The following is a 24,398-nucleotide window of genomic DNA, read 5'->3' on the forward strand; positions in this document are numbered from 1 at the left end:
CCAGATATAAGCAGGCCAGGGCCATGAGGTGACTCTTATTTTGTCCAAGACCCAGGTTCCTTCCATCTTTTTGCTCTGCTGTGCCTGGGTATTGTTCTCACTGCATGGCCTAAGAATGCTTACCACCACATCTGCTATCCAGCCAGCAGAAAGAAGGAAAAGGTAAAAGAAGCAAGCAGTACTTGTGGCTTTAAGAGTACACCTCAGAAATTATACACATCAATTCCACTCATATCCTATTGTCCTGGATATAGTCACATGGCCACACTGAGCTGCAAGGGAAGCTGGGAAATGTAGTCTTTAAATCTGGGCAACAATATACTGCACTAAAAACTTGGAGTTCTACTATTACTCTAGAAGGGAGGTTGTACATCCAGGATGACATCCATCTCTGCCACAGCCACCCGAGGGCGGGAAGATTTTGGAAACAGAAACCAGAACACAATCTGAAGCTAAGAACATGTTCCCATCTCCATCACTCTTCTCTGCTTCTCTTGGATGTCTGCTTCATTATCCTTGCCCTTCTCAGTTCTGTGCCCCTTCATTCTCAGGGCAGGTATACTATGGCCACCTCGCCGTTTCTAGGCTCACACATACAATGAAGTAAAATAAGACCAGCTAGGCTCCAACACAAATGGAACTTGGAATGACATGAGCATTCGCTGCCAAGTTAAGTGGATTTATGATTTAACTCTGGGTAAGAAAGAAGCAAATAAGAACATAATGAGGCCAGGGTATTAGCTTACAAGAAATAAATGTAAAATTATGTTAATAAGAGGAATATTAAATTCTCACGCAGATCAGAAGGATGTGTATGTGTCAGGGGTATATTTTGGAAATAAATTAATTCTTGGGGTGATGAGATCAGTTTCATTTCAAATACTCTAGGGAACAACCAGCTGCAGAAATGCAGAGTATAAGGAGATGCTCCAATCTCGCCATAGGGAAAAAACAGTCCCTACGGCCCAGCCAGCTGGCCCTGAGTTGGAACTGCCCTCTACAGACATCAGTAACCAAGGCAGAAGAGAAGTGTCCTTGCCTGTCAGAGCCCGAGGCTGGTAAGTCTGCCACCAGAAGGGACTGGTGGGTATGGAGACTTGATTTTGGTGGTGTGGGGGCTGGATTCAAGAATGGGAGGGAAGGCAGGAGGGTGGGAGTACCTAGAGGGAAGAGGATAAAGGAAGAGGGCTAGGGAAGCGGGGGGAGAGAAAGGAGAGCATGAGGGAAGTGGGGGAGCATCTATGTGGGACACACTTTAAAGTCCAGTCCCCAGGGTGCTCTGAGCAGTGCCTGTGGTCAAGATGGTCAGACTAAAGGCCCAGCTGCCCCTGACACTGTATAGTTTGCTACTTAGCACCTGAACCCTGAGTCCTTGAGCAAAGAACTGCTCAAACTTCCCTTAGAGTCCAGTGTACGTGCATTCAGTTTGGGAACAGCAGGAAAGTTTGTTTCCAGAATAAGGAGGGAAACAGCCCCTTCTTCCCCCACCAGCCTCAGAACATTCCCATTGTGGACTGTGAGGTGATGGGATGGACCATCATTTGGGGACTGCTGAGTGGAGAAGAGATCCACCTACAGACCACAAGCTAGATGTCCAAATGGAAGTCAGGAAGTTAGCTAGAGACCCATTGTATTAGTTTTCTAGGGCTGCCATAACAAAATACCACAGACTGGATGGCTTAGACAACAGACATTTATTTTCTCGCAATTCTGGAGGCTAGAACACCAAGATCAAAGTGTCAGTAGGGTTGGTTTCTTCTGAGGCCTTTCTCCTTGGCTTGTAGATGGCCATCTTCTCCCTGTGTCCTCACGTGGTCTTCCCTCTGTGTGTCTGTGTCCTAATCTCCTCTTCTTATAAGGACACCAGTAATATTGTCCCAAAGACCTCATTTAATCTTAATTACCTCTTTAAAGACTCTAGCTCCAAAGACAGTCACGTTCTGAGATTAGGACTGGGAGGTTAAGAACTTCAACATATGAATTTGGGGGAGAAACAATTCAGCCCATAACATCCACCCTAATGAACTAAAAAGGAGCTTACCTTGTGATTTCACATGTCAAATATTAGCCACAAAAAGAGACTGATTCAACTCTTTCTCAAATCCAATTACAAATCTTAGGAGAGATGATTTTGGGTTGTCCTGTTTGGAGCTGATGTCCATCCCTGGTCCAATCAGCTATGCTCAAGGATGTGGGCTCATCCAGAACAAACATGGCTGCCAAGACTCTGCCTATGGATAGTGGTGGCAGATTATTGGCCTGTGGCCTTGACAGACACTTCATATCACCTACAAGAATAAATTCAAACTCTTCAGTAGGGCATACAGAATCCTTTACTCTCTACCCCCTTAATTGCTACCTCTCAGCCACATCCCCTGCCACCCCTGCACAAATTTTACTCTTCATCCATGCTAAAGGTACAATTCCCTGAACTCACGTCACTGTTTCATGCCTCCAGGCCTTTGCTCAGGCTGTTCCCTCCACCTATCAAGACTTTTCTCTCCACCTCCTTTGTTTACCTGACAAGCTCCCACTTATATTTATATTTCAAAGCCCAACTGGAACATTTTTTTGGAAAATCTTTCCTGACTTCCTGTAGAATCAGCCTCCCTGCTTTGTTACACTCTGTGCCTTGTATGTACCTGCTTTATAACATTTAGAACACTCAGTCACGATTTTTGTTAGATTGTTTTTCTCTTAAAGTAGACTCTGGGTTCCAGGATAGTAGAGAAAATTTACCTTGCCTACCCTAAAGTCTAGCACAGTGCTTGCTTGGTACTCAAAAAATATTTGGGAATGAATGAATGAATAAATGAATATTATCAACTGGGCACAATGGGGTACACAGTTTAAGAATAAAACACAAGTCCCTACCCTTTAGGAACCTCTGAGTGACTGAGGGAGACATGAATATGAATAATGATTATGAAAATAAAGATATAAACCAACAGCTAAGGAGGTTCAGAGGGAACTGCCATTTAAACTGGGAGAATTGTGGAAGGCTTCTGGGAGGAGGTGACTTTGAGTGCGGTCACAAACGATGAGTAGGAGTTGGCCAAGTGGTGTTAGCTGGGGAGGGGGAACTGGAAAGAGAAGGCCATATTGAGGAAAGAGCACGAACAAGGCATGGGAAAAGGACCTTGCCAGACTTGTAGATGCAACACGGAGCAGTTATAGGGACAAGAGGGCCATGGATACCAGATGGGGACAGCACCATCTGGTGTTCTGAGAAAAGGGTCCCCAATCACACCTGGGCCCTCTGGCCATTCTTGGGAACAAGCTGGGAAGATAGTTGCTCTGTGATTGTTACTGATGGAGCTGCTGACTCCTCAAAGCATCTACCCAGAGTCTCTCTCCCTCCATGGATTTTTTCAGGAGAGAGGGAAAGACACTTGGAGTTTCCAACAGCCTTGGAGCCAAAGAAGCCAAGACTTTAGAGTCTGGAGCCTGCACTGACCTCCTCCACACCCTCCCCCAAATGACGGAGAGGGAGGGTGGGCCACCTGAGCCTGGAATGAGACACTCACCTCCCACCACCTCCACTCCAGTAGAACTTCTCTAAACCTCTCTGGTTTCACTTTGCTCTGATAGTCACGGGCAGGTCACTTCACCTCTCTGAGCCTCGGCTGTTCATCTGAGAAAAGATGATAATGGCCCCACAGGATTATTGTGAGAATTACAGTTAACTCAGGTCCAATGCCTAACACACGACAGACATCTAACAGGCACCCAGTGAATCGTGGCCCTAACAATTTTTTAAATAAAAATGTGCTTGTCTTACTCCCCTGTTCTATAACTGTAAGTTCCCTGAAGGGGATTCATGCCCCATACTGTCCAGCATATATTTATGTTCCATAAATGTATGTTAAATCAATGATTGCCTAGAAACCTAGAATTTTTAGCCTAGAAGATACCTAAGAAATCAGCTATTCCCATCCCTCATTTTACACACGGTGGAAATAGAGGCTCCTGACTCCACCACGTGTAATCTTTGCCTATTTCTTAGCCTTTCTTGCCTAGTTTCCTTACCCGTAAAAGTGGAGCAGCTATTTTATTGGACTGTCACAGGGATTAAATGAGTAAATACATATGAAGCATTAAGACCAGTGTCTGGCACATAATAACCATCAATAAATGTTAATACTGTTATAAGATGATTGAGAATGGCCCAAGGCCACACAATGAATTAGTAGGGAGCCTGAAGCTGCGCCTGCCTCCCAGCCTGCCATTTTCCCATTACACCCCACTGCTTCCGATGGGCCCAGATGCTCCTTATCCTAGATCTTGAGTTCGCATGGTGTTCCCAGGTCCCGACAGGGTGCAAGCTGACCCCTAATTCCCGGGGAGGACTTCCCAGCTGTCTGATCATCAGCCAAACCAAGGTCTTGGCCATCTTAGGGTCCCAACATCTCTGAGCACCTTCTCTGCTTACAACATTCCAAACATGCGGCACTACTTCCTCTTCAATTATGTAGATCAGTTTGTCTCAACTAGGGCAGATTTTGCCCCCCAGGGGACATTTGACAATATTTGGAGACATTTTTAGTTGTCGAAATTGGGGTGGAGTGTGCTACTGGCATCTAGTGGGTAGAGGTCAGGGACACTGCAAAACATCCTACAATGCACAAGACAGCTCCCCAGCAAAGAATTATTCAGTCCAGACTTTCGCTGATCTGCTGTTGAAGGACCCTAGTGTAGATACACATGTGCATTCAGATGCAAATGTGTGCCTGTTTCACATCTGTTTGTAGCTACATAATCATCAGGTTGTGGAGAAAACAGTAGCTTTGGCATTAAAGAGACCAGGGTTCAAATACCAGCTCTGTCACTTACCAGCTGTGTGACCTTGGACATGATACTTAACTTGTCTGAGCCTCAGTGTCCTCATCTGTGAACTGGAGATAATTATGCTATAGTGAAGCTTTTTGATAATACACAAAAAGCACCTAGTAGGTGCCTCAGACATAATATGTAGGTAGTAGGTGGCGTCCGCTATTATTCACCTCCTCATTTTTGTAAGGTATGCAAATGTGGATACTTGAAAGTGTTGGTTGGGGATGAGCCAGAAGTTAGCTGACAGAAGACAGATTAATGGATGTTGATGGATGGCTTAGGGCCAAGGAAGACTCCAAGGCAAGAGACAGGAACCTGGCCAAGGTGAATAGGAGGGAGTGGAGGTAGAGGTGATAGAGGAAAGAATCCATACAGGTATAGGAAATTATTATTCATTTACTTCTTTTAGAATGATATAGACCAGGCTCTATGCTAGGCATTTCGTAAACATGATTCATTAATTCATTCAATAAAAATTCAGTGAGCACCTACTATGTACTACGCACCATGTACTAACACATCATTTATTTGTTTATCCCTTTATCTATTTATTCTGTAGTTATTCATTGAGCCCCTCCTCCGTACCAGACATTGTGTTACCACTTCACCCGCATTGCTCCCTCCCCCACTCATTCATCCACTACTCATTAATTCATCATTTAATTGACTCAGTCAACAATTGTTTATAAGCACCTATGCTGTACTAGACACTAGGTTAACTGCTGATAAAAGACTAAAAGTTCTAGAAAGGGAAGAGATGGGTCATTGGTGGACCTTCATCTAGGACGAGGAAGCAAAGATTCTGGGCTTTATGGAATCATGGTGCAGCCTGCTCAATGGTCAAAACTTTGTAGAGAGAAGACCCTATAGAGTGTCATCTTCCCGAGACCCCCAGCTTGTCAATGATATAGACGTGAATGATGAAATCTGAGCTTTGAATTAGAATGGATAGGGATTTTCTGGGGTTTGGTTGCAGAGAACATAATCCACTTTGGCTACTAAAGCACAAATCTCTTGGGCTCTGCACTTTGTGCAGAGATGGATTTTACTACTCAGCCATAAGAAACGATGAAATCCAGCCATTTGTGACAACATGGATGGACATTGAGGGTATTATGCAAAGTGAAATAAGTCAGAGGGAGAAGGTCAAATACTGTATGATCTTCCTCATTAAGTAGTAGATAATAACAACAACAAACAAACACACAGAGACAGAGATTGGATTGGTGGTTACCAGAGGGGAAGGGGGGAGGGAGGAGGGTGAAAGGGATAATTAGGCACATGTGTGTGGTGATGGGTTGTAATTAGTATTTGGGTGGTGAACATGAGAACATGATGTAATCTATGCAGAAATAGAAGTATAATGATGTACACCTGAAATTTATACAGTGTTATAAACCAATGTTACCTCAATAAACAAAACAAAACAAAAAAAATAGAATCACTGGGAGAACTCAAGAAACAGTCTCTAGACTGAGCTTCCAGGAGTGACTCTCAAAGCAACACAGCAGAATTGAGCCCCAAGGGAACCTCTGCTCCCGCCATACTGAGAAAGTTGCCTGCCAAGCTAGGAATCTGTTTAGTTGTAATTTAGTTGTAAATCTGTGATAAACTGGATTCAATAACTAAATCTAACCCTGTAAATTATCATCAGAATACATTGTTCTACAGACGTTAGGAGCTTTCCCTTTAAAAGGCTGGCTGAGTACAAGTATGCTAATGACCATTCATTCTGGAATACAACTGAATCAGAATTTCTGTGGATAGAGACCCAGGTCTCTGTATTTTTAAGCTCCTTTGGCAGTCCCTCTGATCAGTCTGATTTGGGACCACTGAGAAAACCTAATTCATACCAAAGGACTTGATCAACCCACCCAGGAACATGTGCATCTCAACAGAAGACAATTTCCTGTAACTCAAAATAATGGATGGCCTAATGTCAGAAGAACAACTGTGAGTTAGGAGAAGAAAGCTTTCTAGTTTCATCAAACTAAACCAAGTGGGCAGCGCTCATTTCATGTAAGTGTAGTCAGATCTTCTCCTTTAAGAGGTTTTTGGAACTTTCCTCTGCATTTAAAAAAGGAGTACCAACACTGTCAGTAACTAACTAGATAGTTGCAAAGTTGAATCTCAAACACTTAAATCAGACATCAAATAAAAGAAACAGTGTCTCTGCCCTCATAATGCTAACCACCTAAAAAAGTAGACTAACTGATAACCAGATAACCATAGTTATCATTTAGGGATGATAAGTAAGTGCCCTGATGGGGGTGGGTAGACACAAGCTGATATGGAAACATCAGCATGGATCCCTACTCAGCCTGCAGGCATCAGAAAGTCTTCCAGAGGGAGGTGATGTCTCAGCTGAGATCTGAAGGATGAGTTAGCCAGGCATAGATGCTGGGGAGAGGAAAGAGTGCTCCAAGCCACGGGACCCACACGTGCACAGGCCTGGAGTCCTGAGAGAACCTGGCACTTTTGGAGAACTGAAATGTGTCCAGCATGGCTGGAGCACAGATAATATAATTACTGATTCTGGACGTGGCTGCCCTGTACAAAGGGAAAGCAAAGGAAGCAACATCAGGAAAAATTTAGGAAGGGCAGAGAGACCTGGTGCAGACTATCCCAGGAATGGAGCAGTGACGACCTAGTGCCCAGAACAGAGCAAGCAGCTTCCACATCTGCTAACTGGCTGTAATTGAGCTGAACAGGGGACAGTAAATGGCAAATGGCGATAAGGTCGGAATGAAATCGTTATCCCAGGTTCGTTCTAGAGGAGCATCTAAAGAAGCGGAATCTTTCAGTGGGCTTGCGAGAGGAGCCAGAGCATCATTCTCATTACTGCAGGAGTCTCCCTTTGGAAGCACACAGATTGTGTCCTTAAACCAAGCACATTGGCAGCAGTTAATTGTCCAGTCCGTCAATACTGCATGGTTCCTTTCAGTGTCCATTCCCATTCTTGCATCTGATCCAGGCAACAGGGACACTGGAGAGGCTGGTGCAGGGATGCATGCACACACACACACACACACACACACACACACACACACACCCCTCAGTTATGAACACCTTGTTCTCACCCACTCCTCCCTCTGAGGGAGGTTCCAGGCCGGTTCTCCTGTGCTCAGCTCACTTGACCTTCCATGCTCAGCACCACCTCCCCAGCTATGCCTTGACCACCCCTCAATCATTTGAATTTTCCTTCCAACTAGGCTGCCTTAAAAGCTGCTTTGATAGACATCCTCCTCAGTTTGACCTGGAGAGTGTTTTGTGATGAAAAGATTATAGGTCTTGAAGCCTTGCTTTGAAGACTGGCTCTGCCTCTTTCCAGGTGTATGACCTTGGGCAAGTGATGTAACCTCCCTGAGCCTCAGTTTCCCCATCTATGAAATGGGAACAACAATACCTACCTCAGCATTGCAGTGAAGATCAAATGGGAAATACACGTAATACATTTACTGTGGTAACTGGTATATAAAAATGCTAGAGAAGTAAAACTTCTTTTCATTTTCTTTCCCCTCACTAAAAGGAGTGGTTTTCTCATGACCACTCGTGTGAAATTAAGTAATTATTATGACCGTGTTTTCTTTTTTCAGTTTCCCAGAATATGTTGAGCAGAAACCAGATAAGTGGCACTTGTTTAGAATTTCTTGCGTTTTTAGCAATTCTAAGAATAACCGTTGCAGCACTAATAATAACGCATATTTGATTTCTCCCATGCTTGCTCCTAGAGAGTATGTTTTTATACAGTTGGTTGCTTTGCGGTTTCTTTGTTTCTTTCTTTTACATACTTCCTTGCTGTCCCTGTGAAGAATCTATCTTTAAATTATCACAATGGCAATGATGATCGAAATGTAAGCCCGGAGAGTTTAAACTAGTTGCTCACGTGACTCAGCAACGCCATGGCTGTAGCCCATTATCCTGGTGGTTCTCCACCAGAGGTGGCACCTACCCGATGGGGGCCATTTGGAAATGTGGGGAGCATTTGGTCATAGTGACCAAGGGGGCACCATTGACAGTGAGAGGAACCGACTGCAAAACAATCTGCAATGTGCAGGACTTGTCCAGCCCCAAAGGCCTCTAGTGACCCACTGAGAAATACTGTATAAAGCCCAGTGAAGCCACGCAGAGAAATTCTGGGGGGAACTGGGGCTAGGCTCAAGGATTATTTCTGTCCAGAGCAGCTTTTCAATTTAAAAAAAAAAAAGAGCTCTTTACTATATGTAACAGACATGCATCAGATATGAAGTTAGATCTTATTCTATAAACTAAGTGGACAAAAATTGTCACGGTATAGTTATGCAACGTTTAACAACAGAGATACATTCTGGAAAATGCATTGTTAGGAGAGTTCGTCGCTGAGCGTGCATCATAGAGTGTACCTACACACACCTAGATGGTATAACCCACTACACACCTAGGCTGTGTGGTACCAATATTATGGGACCCCCATGGTATATGCGGTCTGTCGTTGATTGAAACATTGTTATGCAGCGCATGACTATACTTTACTTTCTCTAAATCGAATTTGAATTCCAGCCTCATCCCATTGGCCAGGTGGAAATTCATTATCAGAGCTTCTTCTCACTCTCCAGGATTAGGAAAGAGCCTCAAAGTTCTTAGAAACAGCGGACTACTCTGAAAGCCGCTTTGTTTTCTAGAGTTAGGCGGCTCTACTATGATGGGTCTTGCTTGGGCATGGGAGCCCCAGAGGATGCTGAAGTCCAGTGTCTAAGCACCTCCATGGGTGCACGCACCTTGACCATCCCCCCTGAGGTCTTGACACCCCAAGGCTTTGTGTGGGGGCCAGTCACAGTTCCAGCCTCTCACAGAACCTGCCCACCTTCCTTGACTGGGGGGAATTCACTCTTCTCTTCTCTCTGCCCTTCTCACTTCTGCCCCACCCCCCAAAAGAACTTGCCTTCCCATCCTCACTTTTTCAGGGCCCACCTAGTATTATCTCCCCAACAAACTCCCAAATAAAGCCAGGAGGAGGGTTCACCTTCCAGGCAAAGACATACAAAGGAGTGGCTACCTTCTTGGAAAACACCTTATTTCATCTATTCTAAGATGTACATCTTTTCCTTCCTTTTAACATTTCTGATATTATGTGGCATCTCACTATTGTTGGTATCTTACCATAGCCATTGGTCAGTGGCAGTCAGGACATAATTATCATTTCCTAAGCATGTTCAAATTAGGTTGTTACTCCAGGTGGCATGACTGGATACGTACAACTCCTTGACCTTTCAGTCAACAAGCCATTGAGGACCATCTAAGAAAGGGCTATTAGTCTTGATTGTTATCTGAAAACCTTTCATTGCAACATCCTAATAAGATCAAGAAAATCAACATCAAAACTTGTAGAATGAGTGTCAAAGGCTTGAAAGAAAATCCCAGAGACAACAATGGAGCACTCTTCTGAGAAATGCCACATCGCCAACACTCTGAACAGCTCAGAGGCTGATACTGAATGGAAAAACACAGACACCGGTGACCACAGATGACTCTGAGTTGAAAAGTGATTCACAAGAGTCTTGCATTGAATGTGAAGAGGTTTTAGGACTACCCTAGACAATTTTTTGCTTAAATTTTCTTTTCTATACATACATAAGAGTGATACATGTTCAAATCTATGCATGTCTCAAAGAGGCTAGCAAGCTTTTTCACAAATATAAAATTAAAATTCTAAGTGATAAGCCTATGTCATAGCTTAATTGGTAGTGTGTTTCATTCTTTCTTAGTGGAATATAAAATAGTGGTGCATCTTAAAACCAATAGCATCTTAAATTCCAGGAAATAAGATACCAGGAAAACAAAACACAAATGAAGACTTCAATAGATGATTCAGCCTTGCACTGCCCAGCCAGGACCCTCACCAGCTGAGAGAGAGCATCTCAAGGCTGGAAAAATGAGATGCCAGGGAAGGAAGAATTCCAAACTTTGCCAGTGGTATGCAATTTCTAGATCCAGACCCTAAGCCCCTGAGCCTCTGCCTGAGCTCCCCAAGTATTGCCAAATGGAGAGCGAAAAGTCAGAGCTGTGAGCTCTGGCACAGCAAGTCCTAGGCAAGGAACACAGTGCAGAAAGGACCTATCCACCAGGTGGCCGCAGAGACCCTGGTTGGATATGAAGTGGATTAGCTATCCAGTTGACCATTATCCTTTTTGAACACCAGTTAATGGCTCATTCCTTCCCTGATCATTCATCCATTTGGAACGAGATGCTCTGTTGGAAACCTGGGAGGTTGGCTCTGCCTCATGTCCTGAAACACATCTCCTGTCCCTGTCTTTCTTCTGAGCCTGGTTGAGCAGAAGGGGCACAGGCTTCAGAGAGGACCCAGGCAGACCTGGTTCCACATCCCAACTTATGCGTGTATTAATCATGTGTGGTGAACAAGCTACTTAATCTCATTGAGCATAGGTTCCTTCTTCCCTTCCTTCCTTCTTTCCTTTTCTTTTTCCCTCCTTCCCTCCCTTCTTTCTCTCTCTCCCTCCCTTCTTTCATTCTTTCTTAAACAAACACTTATAACGTGTCAAACACTGTCCTAAGCACTTCACAAAATTAACTCATTTAATCCTCAGAACAACCTAGGAAGCAGATACTACTGTTCTCATCATTCTCTTTTACAGACTGGGAAACTGAGGCATGGGGAGTTAAAGCAACTCACCTGTGTTTGCACAGCCTGTAAGGGGCCAAGGGAGGATTCAGATCCAGCAGCCTGGCCCCAAGTCTTTGTACTTTCCTCCTATGCTCTGCTATGCTGCCCCTCTTGTCAGCCAAAAATAATAACCATCTCTGGGTTATTGTGATGTTTAAATGATATAAGTAAAGCCCCTGGCACATAAGGCTTTAATAAATTACAGTCATCAGCTTCCTTCTCTGGGCTGCCAGTCTAATTCACATAGAGAATAATAATAAATTCTACTTGTATTGTTCTACAAGTTTAGAAAAACGCTTTCACCTAAATCACTCTCATTGGTCCTATAACAGTCCTATGATCACTTTTTTCAAAATAATAATGTTAACATATAATACTTTATATGTCTCAGACATTATTCTATGTGCCTTATGCATTTAATCCTAAACTCACTTAAGTCCTATAGCTCTGTGAGGTAAGTTCTATTATTTTCCCCATGTTACTGACCCAGAGAGGTTAAGTAATGTGCCCAAGGTCACATATCTAGTAAGTAGTGGTACTGGGGTGAAACCTAGAGAGGCTGGTTTCAGACTCTGAGCTCTGAACCTCTACTCTGTGGGGACCACGTATGAGGGAATTCAGGCTCATAAACCCTGTAACAGGCAACAGAGTCAGTAAGTGATAGAGTCAGAATTCAAACCCAGGTCTGCTTGCATCGTGTCCCCAGTAAATGATTTTGCTGACTCTGCTGTCTTGCACATCCAAGTAGCCTGATGGGTTGATGGTCAGGAGACATAGGTTCTGGTCCTGCAATAAAACAATTGGTCAACAGCTGGGTGACCTTGGGCAAATCACTTTGCCTCCATGCTTCATTTGAAAAATTAGGGAGTCATACTCATTTGATCTTTAATATCCTGTAATTCTAAGCAACTATTTTCCAATAGTGAATTGTCTGCAGCAATTCTGTTTGACAAAAAAGAAATGAAGCATGTTTCTGATGGCTTAATGTCAACCCCACCCCACCCTTGAGGAAAACTCTGGAAAATGCCTCTCTTTACCTGATGAAATCCTACATGTCCTACAAGGTGCAGTTCAAATGCCCAGCATTTGAAACACAGCCATTTCTCTCCAACTTCCAGCCCCTTTCTCTTACCCCTACTGGTAAGAATTACTCGCACACTGCTCTGTGCTCCTACAATGCTTAGTTTGTGCCTCTGTAATAGTAATTATTACACTCATTGACATCAGGAGTGAGTGTGTGTGTGTGTGCCTATGTGTGTGTGTTCCCCACTAAACCAATAGCTCCTTGAGAGCACAGCCTGTATTCCACTAATTTTCATATGCTTGGCAAATTATATTAGGTTGACCATATGTAAGTGCCAATATTTGATCATTTTTGACCTATACAGATGGCAATTTAATATGGTGCCGCCCAATAGATGCTCATTAAATATAAGCATATTTACTCTTGTGCAACATATGCATTCCTGAAAAATCTCATGTTCTACAAGAGGGGTCAGTAAGCTTTTTCTGTAAAAGGCCACATAGTAAATACTTTAGACTTGTGTGCTGTACAGTCTCTGTCCCAACTATTCAACTTTGCCATTGTTGCATCAAAGCAGCCATAGAAAATCTGTAAATGAATGAGTATGGCTGTGTTCCAGTAAAACTCCATTTGTAAAAACAGGCTGGACTCAAAAAGAAACAGAAAATCTTCACACTCTATGAGAAGTAAAGAGATTGAATTAGTAATCAAAAAGCTTCCCACAAAGAAAAGCTCAGGACCAGATAGCTACACTGGTGAATTCTACCAAATGTTTAAAGAAGAATTAATGCCATTTCTTCACAAACACTTCCAGAAACTAGAAGAGGAAGAAACCCTTCCCAGCTCCTTCTATGAGGCCAGTCTTGCCGATACAAAAACCAGACAAAGACCTCACAAGACAAAAAAAATCTACATACCAATATCTCTTAATACTATGGATGCAAAAATTCTCAGAAAATACTAGTAAATTGAATCCATCAATATGTAAAAAGGATTATACACCATGAGCAAGTGGGATTTATCCCAGAAATGCAAGGTTGGTTTAACATCTGGAAATCAAGTAATGGGATATGCCACATTAATAGAACAGTGCACAAAACCACTGAATAGACACGGAAAAAGCATTTGACAAGATTTAATTCCCCTTTGTGATACAGACACTCAACAAACTAGGAATGGAAAACTCAAGCTGATGAAGGGCATCTACAAAACAAATCACAGTTAACATCATACTTAATGGTGAAAGACTAAATCTTTTCCCCCTAAGATCAGGAACAAGACAAGGATGTCCCCTCTCACCTATTCAACATTGTAGTGGGGGATCTAGCCAGGGCAATTAGGCAAGAAAAAGAAATAAAATGCATTGACACTGGAAAAGAAGAGGTAAAGCTATCTCTATTTTCAGATGACATGATCTTGCATATAAGAAATCCATTAAAGAATCCACTAGAGACTCTTTCTTGCATATAAGAAATCTACTAAAAAACTATTAGAAGGAATAAATGAGTTCAGCAAGGTTGAAGGATATGAGATCAATGTACAAAAATCAATTGTATTTCTATATGCTACCAACAAAGAATCCAAAAATGAAATTAAGAAAACAGTTCTATTTACAACAGCATCAGTAAAATCCTTAGGAATAAATTTAACAAAAGAAGCACAAAACTATAAAACATTGTTGAAAGAAATAAAGAAGACCTAAAGAAACAGAAAGACATCTCATGTTCCTGGATCAGAAGACTTAATATTGTTAAGATGGAAATACACCCCAAATTGATCTACATAGTCAGTGCAATCCCTGTCAGACAGGGCGGAATGCCAAAAGGTAGATAAGTAGAAGATGAAAAATAAGAGAAGGAAAGTCCTGGATAGACTGGAAAAGAAAGCACTTTCTTAATCACACATAGCAAAAGATAATGAACAATTTAGGAATTGGAAATTAATATTCCTAATCCTTATATATAATCCTTTGCTAACTGAACGCAAACGATGTAAAATTCTCATTCCAAAATTTGTACTCATTCTTCTCAACTAACCTTTTTGTCATACTCATAAAATTCAGAGTTAACTTTTGAGGATATGGTTTGAGATAGCTATCACGATTGAGTGGACCCTTCCTAACAATTATAGTCACTATTTCATTGCCAGTGTGGAAAGATAGACCCATTTTTTGTTGTTGTTGTTGTTGTTTGTGTTTGTTTTTTTGGTGAGGAATATTAGCCCTTAGCTAACATCAGTTGCCAATCCTCCTCTTTTTGCTGAGGAAGATTGGCCCTGGACTAACATCTGTGCCCATCTTCCTCTACTTTACATGGGACACCGCCACAGCGTGGCTTGATGAGCAATGCATAGGTCCGTGCCTGGGACCTGAACCTGTGAACCCCCTGGGGCCGCCGAAGTGGAGCGCATGAACTTAACCGCTATGCCACCAGCCTGGCCCCATAGACCCATTTTTTAATAGTGCCTTGGCTCATTTCTATCCAGGAATGCTAAACAGTACCGAAGGAAGGGTGGTCACATGAGTAATGAGTATCATTACCATCTAGATGGTTCTCTTGGTGCCAAAGAGGTTATCTAGCTGGAAGGAACTGAGTATTTCTTCTCATTCATTCAGCTTGTATTGAACATTTGCTATGATGCCTCACATTGGGCTAGGGGCTAGGATATGGCAGAGGACGAGTCCCAACTCTTGCTCCAACTCTAGAACTCATAATCTGCTTAAATAACATCTAATTCAGTGGCTCTCAACCAGGGGCAATTTTATATCCCAGGGGACATTTGGCAATATCTGGGGACATTGTCACAATGAGGGGAATGCTACTGGCATCTGTTGATTAGAGGCCAGGGTTGCTGCTAAACATTCTCAAATGCACAGGACCACACCCACAACACAGCATTATCCAGCCCATACTGTCAACAGTGCACCTAGTGAGAAATATGATCTAACTCAATGCCCCCATTTTACAGAAGAAGAAACTGAGACCCATGTAATGATGCACCCAAGATCATCAGCTCTACAGAAGTAGAGTCCAGAGTCCTTGTTCCATTCTGCATTCAATAGATTTTCAGTTCCCCTTTTTTTAACTGAGATTGAAGACTCATTTAGCCATATTTTCCCCTTCCTAAAAGCAATGAGTTCTGCAGGGGCACCCTAATGGAAAGCTGCTTTAGCCAGCAATGAAAAAGCACTCCCCTTTGATCTGCATGTTTGCTGCAAGAGATGGGCACTAGCCTTGAGTGACAGAGCTGCACTGGCATGGTTGCATATGGCCTCTGAAAGTAAGGATGCTATAAAGAAAACCATGGACTCAGAAGTTCCATTTATGCATTCTTTTGTTTTCTGTTCATTCATGGATTCAACAAAAGCATACTGAGCCCTTACTGTGTGCCAAGCACAGGCTAGAAACCGGAAGCATGACAATGAATAATAAACATGTGGTCCCTCCTCTCAAGAGCTCATGGTAAACAAAAGACACACAGATAAACAAGGCATCACAATACATCGAAATCGAAGCACTGATAGAGGCAAGCACGGGATGGAATAGGGTTGTGCCAGTCAGAGTTTTTGGTTGCAAGCAACAGAAACCAATTTTGGCTTATTTGAGCAGAAAAGAAAGATACCAGGGAGCTTACAGAAGCACCAGAGAGCCTAAAGAAGAAGGCTCAGAAGACAAGCAGGAAAAAGAAGGCTCAGCTGTAGCCAGTACCTCAGTCTCAAATTACCATGGTGAGGACTCTGCAGCTGCAGTCAGCAAGCACTGGCCCTTACAGTATAACAGCACCACTCCAGCACTGGACACCATAAGTTGCACTGGACTCCTTCTGCCCCATCTCCCTGGAGCCAGTGTGTTTCTGCCACAGTTGTGCCAGGACGGCTTCTCCACTGTCCAAGATTCTTTAGCTTTCCAGATCCCCAAGCAAGGTCTTTGGATTCAATTATCTTAGGTCACTCATCCTCACTCTAGCTGCAAGGCATGCTGGGAAAATGAGCATCTCACCTGTGAGTCTCTATAGTTAGAAGTTGATTCCGTCTCCCACCACTAAAACTCTTATGGTTAAAGGAAGTCCTCCTTCCAGGCTTTGCTTAAATGTCACCTTCTCAGTAAGACCACTCAATTTAAAATTCGAATACCTCCCTCCCACCACCACCCACTCCTTATCACCCTTCCATGCTGTTTTTTCCCCTGTGATAAGATGGCTCTTATCACCATCTCATATACTGTGTGTCTACTTATTTATATACTTGTCTATCTCTCCCTTCTCCAATGTAAGCTCCAGAGGGAGGGAATTTGTGTGTAGTTTATTCACTACTGTGTCTCCATGCCAAGAAAAGTGCCTGGGACATAGGAGGCTCTCAATAAATATTGTTGAACACATGAATGAATAAATGAATGAAGTCTCCAAACACAGGGAGAAAAAAGATCCTGAGAATTCAAAATTTCAACAAACGCTTACCACAAAGAGCCTAAGGGAAAGACACATAACATAAGCTAGGCTAGGGGGAAAATCAGGGAAGACTCCCTAAAGGAAGTGATGCCTGAGCTGAGTCTTCAGAATAGGCAATGCAGACAAATCAGGATCAGGAGAGAAAGATTGAAGCAGGTATGTGGGATTCCAAGAACGTGCCGTTTTACAGATTGGCATGATTCTGGGATGCTCCTCAGCCAAGCTCCCCGCATCTGTTCTGTATGAAGGAGGCACTGGGTTGGACCAGTGCAGCATCCAACTTGACCACCAAAAGCCAAGATTCAGAGCTTGGAGGTGGAAGGAATCTGGCCAAAAGCATCCAGGAGTGAGTCCCTTGTAGAACAGAATGGTAGACTCCAAGGAACACCTGGAGCCTTAGACAAAAAGGTGTTCCTCTGACCATTATTTTGGAGAAAGGCAATCAGAGCAGTGAGAGAATAAAGAACGATCAGACCTATCCGGCGAATGAGTTTTCCTCCGGTTTAAAGGCGCTTGTGTTATTACCTGGACAGCTTTTTGTTTAAGTGATTATGTTGCCATAGAACTTTCTGCAATTCATCAAAATTCATAGGACGTGGAAGGCCAAGAAAAAAAGAGCAGGTGGCAGGGTTATTACTTGAAGTTCAATTCAATAAATATAATTTATTTTTCTATAGAGTCCTTTATACGAAATATTGCCAGAGGCTTTACGGTCCAACAAGAGCGAGTTTGAATGACTTAAGTTATTTGCTTTCAGATCAAATGGACTTTTATGAACATTTTGACTTCCCCCTGCACTAAACGAAGTGATATACAGCTATTCTCCACATAATTTCTGTCACCGCCATTATCTCTTCTCGCTTCAGCTCTTTCATGGAGCTCCAGAATGACATCAAGTGATCATTGCTGCAGTATTTCCTTCGAGGAAGGGACTGCTTTTGCTTCTTTCAGTTGATCACTTCAGAAGGGCCTTTCGCAAGATGCTGGGGGACGGGGGGTGAGAAGGGGAGAGAAGGGAGCTAAGGACAAGATCCTAATGGCAGTGCACAAGATTCACTCCTCTGTCAAATTCACCCAACTCAGCCACACCACAGAACAGGCAGTTTCCTAGGTCCTGGGGATGCAAATGTGACCCAGATACAGTCTTACCACCTTGTGCCTTACCTCATCTCCTTATGACATTCAGATAAACAGTAATTGAAAAGTAATTACATCTTTGCTGCACTTTTTGCTAAAAATGCGAAGGGAAAAAGACCTTCACAGTACACAGCAAAACTCAAAAATCCTTCCCCCAGCCTGTCTCTCTTCCCTCATTCCATGCTTCCTAAGATTCCCTCAAAAATCAAGCCTTGGCAGTGTTTCTTCTTTTTCTCCTCGCCCTGTTCAGGCTCAGCTCTCTGGCTTCTTCTGGGTTTCGTTTTCCACCATCGCCTAGACACTGTACAAGAAAAGACACTGAGCAACGTAGGCCCAGGGCAGAAACAGATTGCAAAGATTTATAACTTAATATATTTTCTTTTATAACCTGTCATAGATTCTCCCTTCAAGGAGTGCCCATTCTGAGCACAGTTGTGTTCTAAGTTAAACCTAGAATGTAAAATATTATGTTATCACCAGGACTTCCTGTTTGTTTATAAACAAGCCTTAGAACTGAACCAAAAAACAAAAGAACTGTGTATAACTTAACGTGAGCAAAGGAGATTTAATGATCTCAAATGTGATTCCACAAAACTTCTTTGTGAGAGTGGAGAAAATCCCAAAGAAAATGGACCTGGTTTTTCCTAATTCCCTTAGCCAATGACCAGTTCTTTAAAATAAACCCAGGAGTCAAGCTAACTTAATATTTTTAAACTGTGGTAAAATATACATAACACAAAATTTGCCATTTTTAAGTGTACAGTTAAATGCATTAAGTACATTGATATTGTTGTGCAACCATCACCTCCATCCATCTCCAGAACTTTTTCATCTTCCCAAACTGAAACTCTGTAGCCAGTAAGCAACTCCCCATTTCCCTCTCCCCCACTGCCCCTGGCAACCACAATCTATTTCTGTCTCTGTGATCTGACTATTCTAGATATCCCATAAGTGGAACCACACAGTATTTGCCCTTTTGTGACAGGCTTATTTCACTTAGTGTGATGTCCTCAAGGGTCCTTCATGCTGTAGCATGTGTCAGAACTTTCTTCCTTTTTAGGACTGAATAATATTCCGTTGTATGTATATACCACATTTGTTTATCCATTCATCCACGGATGGACATTTGGGTTGCTTCCACCTTTTGGCTATTGAGAATAACGCTGCTATGAACTTGGATGTATTCAAGCCACCATTTTTGTCCAACACAAAAGTCTGGAGTCTGTTTTGCTCCTGCTGGATTTTTACTGGGTAGAAAATGAGCAGGCTTGAGCATTTAGTGTTCCATCACCTTACTCATGATTGAACGAGATGCTTTGTGGGCATTCGCCAGCCCATATCCCTGTCCTCTAAGAACTGCCTCCTCCTCCTTAGGTTGGGATGCTACAGCTCTTCCATTGTGAGTGACTCCACCCCTCCCTAGACACAGCTCATTGGATGAGGGAGAACCTTGACCAGGGAAAGCCAAGCTATTGGCTGAGATAAGCCAATCAAATTCTTCCTCTCACAAATTTGGAATTGGCTCTCATGGAGAAACTGGGTCAATTGGCTTTGAGTACTGGACCTCTGCAGTATGTAAATTCAGGGCCAGGGGGCCGTGCTTGGGCCAGTCATGCCCTCTTGAGGTGGAAAATGGAGAAAGTCAATCTCTGAGAGAGAAGATAAGCCCTAGTGCAGAAAGACAGAAGACATCCTGCAGCCCCAGCTAGGCAGAGAAAGTTGTACTTCCAGAGAAAAGACCAGAGACTGAAATTGAAAGAATTTGCCTTCGGTGCCGCTGGCTTTTCTGTTCCTGCCATGCTGAATTTCCTGGGTTCCATGAGATGCTCTTGTATTCTTCCAAAAAAGTTCCCGTTTTGCTTATGTTATTTTGAGTGACTTCTGTTCTCTGTAACCCAATGTGTCAAGATAACATATTGAGATATTAATTTTTGTCTTGTTTCTCTGCTAGAGGAGAGAAAGATGAAAAAGTAAGTTTCTCTTTCTCTCCATCTCCTGAAAGAACAGCCACATTTTGGGTTTGTTTTATTGTTCAAAGATTGCACTGTCCAGTGTGGGAGCTACTAGCCACATGTGGGTGAGTGCTCGATATGTGGTTAGTCTAAATCAAGACGCACTGTAAGTGTAAAATACACACTGGATTTCAACGGCTTAGTACTAAAAACAGATGTAAAATATCCCATTGATAATTTTATATTGGTTACATGTTCAAGTGATAGTATTCTGAATATATTGTATTAAATAAAATATATTATTAAAATAAATTTCATCCACTTTGTTTTACTTTTTTAACGTGGCTACTAGAAAATTTTAAATTACATATGTGACTCAAGTTATATTTCTCTGGGACAGTGTCAGTTGAAGGTCTAGGCCAGTCTTGAGGGGAAGGGGGGTGGCCAGAGCTTCTTTGAATTTCAAGGGTCCTTCTGAAGAAAGTCCCCATTCATGTCTCTAGTGAGCAGGTGAGACTGACCGTGGAACTAAGCTGGAGTTGCCACAGTGGGGCGAGGGGAGAAGGGCTGGTGCTGTGAATGGAGGAAGGAACAGTGTCACCCTGGGAGAGAACCAGAGTTCCTAGGACCAAGAGGGTGGAGGGAGGCAGATTCCATGAGTGATGGAGGCCTGTGCTCTTCTCTCTTTCAGTGCCCCAAAGGAGGCAAACTCTGTTGGGTTCATGCCTGGATCCTAGGAGTGATCACCAAGAACCATGACTTTGAAGGCTGTAGGGAGGTCTCTATATCTGAGCCATAACTCAACTGAGCCACCGTGGAGAGCATCTCCTGAAACAGACGGCTGAGGACCAAGCTCCTGCTGGCACCAAAATCAGGTCCAGGATTTGATACAATCCCATGAGGTGGGGGAGGCAGCCCAGTGATGAGAGATATTGCACATCTCATCAGTCATGTGGGTGGGGGCTCAGAGCTGGATTTAATTTGACTTAGAAAAATGAAGAAATGTGAAGTTTTCTGCATCCTAGCACTGTTGAGCAAATTCACACCTGTTTCACAAATACTCTTTGGCTAAGGCAGCCACGCACCTGCAAGTCTTCAAACATTTATTCAGGGCGTCTGAAGCCAAAGGTCTCTGGGCCTCTTTGCGTATTGCTGGCTGCAGAACTTGTCTCCCATAGCCTCCAACCTGAAGCATCAGAAGTCATATGCTTTCCAGCTGGATATGTCTTCTTAGAAATATACTCAGAACTTCCAGGAGCCAGAATCCAAGAGAATTCCTAATGCCAAAACTGCTATCATGAAACCTCTGAGCTGGAAAGGATCCATAGGGATAACACAGTCCAGCTCCTTCATTCTAATGAGAAGAAACCAGAGCCTAGATGGGAGGGAGGGAGGGCTTGCTCGAGGTCATACAGGCAGTGGTCAGATCTCTAACTAGAAGAGATCCCATTTTTACTCTCCTGGACATCTCAAATGGCCCTACAGCTGGATCCTCAACACTGCAGTCTCACATATTTCCCTTTACAAAGAAGCTACGCAATTTGCAAGATTCCAGGCAGAACATTTCTAGCCAGATAACACGCAGATATCTAATTTGAGACATTAAAACTCTACGGGGAGGAAATTATCTTTACCAGAACTATGCACGTGTACTCACATTGTATTAAGTTGAGATATAACTTAGCACTGCTGCTGTAGCTGCTACAGCCGAGACCCAAAAGAAGCTGGCTTACATACGATGTTCATTGTTGTCTCATGAAACAGTCTGGACATAAGCAATTCAGGGCTAGCAAAGAGGTTCCAGAGTGTCTGCAGCCCAGGATCCTTCTATCTTGTTACCTCCCTTACACACACAACTGCATGGTCCAAGATGGCTCGTCCCCATGCTGGCATTCCAGCCAGTGGGAGTGGGGAAAGGGAGGAGTGGGGAAAGCACATCCCTGCCCTTTAGAGGCATGATCTAGAGTTGCTCACATTACTTCTGCTCACATTCCATCGATCAGAACTTAGTCACATGGCCATACCTAGCTGCAAGGGAGCCTGGAAAGCAATCTTTAGTCCGAGAAGCCACACACCTAGCAAAAAGTCTATTACCACAGAAGCATAGAATAATGGATGTGGGGAACAACCAGCAGTCTCTTTTTTTATACTCATGGATACAGCTGCTCATGTACCCATGCTCATATATAAACACACAAGCTCAAATAGAAACACACACTTATATATCAATGCATGCACATGATATCCACGCTCATGTGTATACATTCATGCACATTTGAATATGCGCACACTCCAATCCTATGCACATCTGCATATCCATTCATACACTGGTTCATATGCACACACACAAAGCACACATATACCAATGTGGCTATGTCACTAACATATATACACACATGGAGAAAGAGAGAGAGAGCAACACCTGTCAATCTACTAGGCAAGGTAGTGCGGATCACGTCCCAGTCTTCATATGTCCCCATCATTGGGGATGCCCCTTGTTCTGTGTGTAGGACACATTCTTCCTTCCTTTCAGAAGGGCATTTAGAACAAGATAAGGGATTGTGCAATACAACAAAATGTCAAATGAAATGAGATATCATGGAAGTGCCTATAAAGTGTCCATACCATAGTCCACACCCAAAACCACTAGGGTAGCAGACATCTCACCCTCCATAGGCAGTCTGCCCACTGCATGCTTGTGGCTGCCTGGCACACTAGGAGGACACATAAGGTGCTAGAGCCAAGATTAAGAAGATCTTGAAGGCCAACTGGTATGAGAAGGGAGGCAAGCTTAAAAATAAACCCAAGATATGGTGAAATACCCAAGCAGGTCACTGTACATTGCCTGACATACAGTAAGTACTCAGTGAACACCTGATGGATGGATGGATGGATGGATGGATGGATGGATGGATGGTTGGATGGATGGATGGTTGGATGGATGGATGGATGGATGGATGGATGGATGGATGGATGGATGGTTGGTTGGATGGATGGTTGGATGGATGGATGGATGGATGGATGGATGGATGGATGGATGGATGGATGGTTGGATGGATGGATGGTTGGTTGGATGGATGGATGGATGGATGGATGGATGGATGGATGGATGGATGGTTGGATGGATGGATGGATGGATGGTTGGATGGATGGATGGATGGATGGATGGATGGATGGATGGATGGAAGGGTGGATGGACAAATGGACAGACAAGTGAACAGATGGATAAATGGATGGACAGGTGCATGAGCAGATAGCATGGAACATTCTGCATCCTGCCCCCACTTTATTCTTATAACTCCACCCCCTGGCACAGTAGTAGACACACAGAAGGCACTCGCACAATAGTTAAGCCAGCTGAATGGCTAATTAGATGGAGGAAGAAATGATTCAGAATCTTCCATCCTTCTTGGAAAATGAGTGTTTTCCCCAAACAACATTTGGATTAAGTAAAGAAGACAGGGAGGAGGAGAGAAGCTAGCATTTATTGGTATTTCCTATGTTCCAGGCTGAACAGCTGCATGTGCCGTCACATTAACTCTCAAAAGAAGTCTGTAAGGCAGGTGCTATTACTATCTTTTCCATTTTACAGTTGATAAACCCGTGACACAGAGAGACTGAGTGCCTTGCCCAAGGTCACTTGCTCAAGCTAGTAAATGGAGAACAGGACTTGAACCGGGGCTGTCTGACTCTGGCTTGCAGCCAGGCTCCTACTGTGGAATGCCTTCCCCAACTGGAACAGGGTGTGGAAGCCCAGTTTACGTCACAGATGAGGGAGGAGCAGCTCTGGCTGCTTTGACTCAGGATCCCAGAGCTCTGCTGCCTCCCGTCACCCTCTCCTTTCCTCCCTGGATCCTCTCTGGACCCTGGACCCCTTGACCCCCCTGAAGCATGGTGTGAAAACTACTGTTCTATGGGATACTCTGGGGCTCTTCCTGGCCCTGTGCTAAGAGGCCTCCCAGGCTACCTCAGCCAGAGATAAATTACATCCCCCAAAGCTTCCAACCAATAGGGAAAAAAGCAGTGGGTGGGACGCAGTGAAAAGAATCCAGACTTGAGTTTTCTTGCTTCAGCACTTTGAGCTTCATTTTCCGCAGATGTGAAATGGGCGTAATACCATCAACTTCATAAGGGCGATGTTAGGGTGAAATGGAATGATGTCTGTGGGTGCTTAGCTCTGTGCACAGTGCACAGGGTAACTGCTCACTAAAGGTCAGCTGGTGGTAACAGCAGTGGAGGAAGCCTCAGAATATCCTGGTTTTCTAGACCCATGGGTGGCAACTCTTTTTCTTTGTCTCTTATGGCAGCATGAAATGGTTAAAAAAAATTAGATAGATTTAATTTA

General features: G+C 43.4%; 1 long non-coding RNA gene across 8 annotated transcripts in view; it reads right to left on the minus strand.

The window, feature by feature from the left end:
• LOC131422591 (uncharacterized) overlaps positions 1–24,398 on the minus strand; it is a 144,549-nt gene that overhangs the window by 61,879 nt on the left and 58,272 nt on the right. For 7 of the 8 annotated variants that reach the window (XR_009224110.1, XR_009224112.1, XR_009224108.1 and 4 more), the window contains exons 1-2: positions 3,528–3,918; positions 2,042–2,288 (exon numbers count right to left, since the gene is read on the minus strand). This is a non-coding gene — a long non-coding RNA (uncharacterized LOC131422591). Of the gene's footprint in view, positions 1–2,041; positions 2,289–3,527; positions 3,919–24,398 lie in introns of those variants that run through there. The other variant, XR_009224114.1, reaches the window with a different exon arrangement.

This window comes from Diceros bicornis, chromosome 26, assembly GCF_020826845.1.
Source record: "Diceros bicornis minor isolate mBicDic1 chromosome 26, mDicBic1.mat.cur, whole genome shotgun sequence".
Taxonomy (NCBI): domain Eukaryota; kingdom Metazoa; phylum Chordata; class Mammalia; order Perissodactyla; family Rhinocerotidae; genus Diceros; species Diceros bicornis.